General features: G+C 36.9%; 1 protein-coding gene across 1 annotated transcript in view; it reads left to right on the top strand.

Moving 5' to 3' along the window:
* Window positions 1–2,106: 2,106 nt before the first annotated feature.
* The window catches only part of sp6 (Sp6 transcription factor), a 7,316-nt gene continuing 6,922 nt past the window's right edge, over window positions 2,107–2,500 (top strand). The window contains exon 1 of the mRNA XM_056264241.1: window positions 2,107–2,278. The gene's annotated coding sequence lies outside the window, so the exon portion shown is untranslated. The remainder of the gene's footprint in view (window positions 2,279–2,500) is intronic.

Genomic DNA, 2,500 nt, shown 5'->3' with positions numbered 1-2,500 from the left:
CACACACACGCACACAGCTGGAAGTGCTTCAGATATGTCAGATGTCTATCAGGTTTGAACATGTTGACAGTGTGTGTTTGTGGAAACGGTGTGTGTTTGTTGCCGTCGGTCTCGTCTACAGTTCTGTCTTCTTCTGCTCACTTTCTCTCATTAGAATTAACTCATTTTTTACTTTGCAGGAAGAGGCAGTGAAGAGATTAAAAGCCTCCACCGAAACATAGTTTTCACTAAAGTAACATACGGAAATGAATATGACAATCAAAACAGTAACTGAAAACAAAACAAAAACAGTAATTAATAATACAATCACTTTGTTACTATTTCCAGAACCTTGATGTCATTTTTCACAACTCTATTTTTCACAACTCTAGTCACAAAACTCACAACCAATGATCAAAATTATCATTAAATATTGTAGAACACAAAAGGTGATCCAGGTTTCATTATGGTCCTACATGTACAGTAACACATCTCTGTGAAAGCACTGCAGTCGTAGAGAGAATACACACATAGTGGAATCACTGAACAAAGTGTGTAATATAGTGATGCAAAACACTACAGTGCAATCACAACACAGGTTTATTGGAATCAAAGCAAAAATATGAAATATTACAGTAGGCTACATCCATGGATATTGTAGTCTAATTGGTTCATGCTCCACGCTAATTGGTGACAATGAATCTCGTTATCTTAAAACTGTCATGATTTACTGTAAACATGGAAGATTGTGTGTGTGTTTTCCACATTAAGAGTAACGCAACAGTTCCTTATCATGTTGAGCAGTTGTGTCAGTGGATAGTTAGATCACTGAAGGAAATGAATAGACACTCATTTGAAATGTAATGTGTGATTTGCCTTTAGAAATAGTCGTACTGTGATGTTAAGTTGTGTCATATTGAACAGGGGATTTGTGTTGAATGAACAAATTATCTAAGCTTTATGTGTATTGTATCCAAGCAATCGAGAAAAGGGTTAGAGTTTTGAAAAATGTGCATTTTTGTGTGGAAACACACACACAATCTTCCATGTTTACAGTAAATCATGACAGTTTTAAGATATCGAGATTCATTGTCACCAATTAGCGTGGAGCATGGACCAATTAGACTACAATATCCATGGATGTAGCCTACTGTAATATTTCATATTTTTGCTTTGATTCCAATAAACCTGTGTTGTGATTGCACTGTAGTGTTTTGCATCACTATATTACACACTTTGTTCAGTGATTCCACTATGTGTGTATTCTCTCTACGACTGCAGTGCTGTTACAGAGATGTGTTACTGTACATGTAGACCATAATGAAACCTGGATCACCTTTTGTGTTCTACAATATTTAATGATTGTACGAACAATGACACAGTGAAACTATGCGTGTGTGTGTGTGATCTATAGTTGTGTTTCAATGGTATTTCACAGTAAATTTGTTTTTTGAATCAATGATTGTGCAAGTGCGTGAATGCACAATGCAGTGTTTTGAACATTAGACAGCCTGTGTTACAAGTGATAACCGCTGTGAGTTTTGTGTCTAGAGTTGTGAAAAATGACATCAAGGTTCTGAAAATAGTGGCAAAGTGATTGTAAAAAACTGTAATAATATATTTAAAAATTATAAATAGGAATGATGATGCTATTTTATTAATAATTCAATTCAAGTTTATTTGTTTAGTGTTTTCACAGTACATATAGTTTGACATGTTTAGAGAAATGCTTGTTTGTTCAGTTACACAGACACAATAACAACGTCTGCTCGTTATGACAATACAAAATTAATATCATATTAGATGAAATGTGACAGTTGTGTGTGTGGATCCAGAGCGGTTGCAATTTCTGCAATTAATTCTTCAAAGTTAATAATAAAACCTTATATTTCCACAGCCCCTTTCATGCAGTAACTGCAGCTTAAGATGCTGAATATGAAAACACGAAGGACATTTAGCAGAGACTGTTAACAGGTGTAAAATATAGCAGAAGGATGTATGATATATGAAAAGGAAAACATGCATAATACACTGTGCGGTGGGAAATGTTTGTTTGGGGGCAGATTTCCAGATTTCCTTCTGTCTGTCTGTTTGAGGTCTGACATGTTGAGACGCATCGAGCAGACGCTCTGACTGTGTGTGTGTGTGTGTGTGTGTGTGCGCCAGTGACAGAGCTGTATCAATGAAAGTGTGCATGAATGAACCGTGTGTGTGTGTGTGTGAGAGAGGTGTGGCTCTCTCGGTCATAAACTCCTGCTGGTTCTGCAGTGGCGTCACACTCTTCAGGAGACGCGAGCAGGTAAAACTCTCTCTCAGTAACTTCACCATAATGTGTTGATCTTCATGTTGCTGTATTTCTGAGGCGCTCAGGAGATGTTGTAGAGAGCTCAGGGATGTGTTGGTTATGTGTTGATATGAGCAGATGCTGAACTGTACATGTTCCTGAACGCTCACTGATGGAGAATATTTCCACTAAAGTTACTTTACAGTGGAAACGGTTCTTTAGATTATTCCATGTTCT

This window comes from Rhinichthys klamathensis, unplaced genomic scaffold, assembly GCF_029890125.1.
Source record: "Rhinichthys klamathensis goyatoka isolate OS25496 unplaced genomic scaffold, OSU_Roscu_1.1 h1tg000219l_1, whole genome shotgun sequence".
Taxonomy (NCBI): Eukaryota; Metazoa; Chordata; class Actinopteri; order Cypriniformes; family Leuciscidae; genus Rhinichthys; species Rhinichthys klamathensis.
Note: the sequence above shows the minus strand (reverse complement) of the source record. Positions and strands in the feature narration are given on the sequence as shown.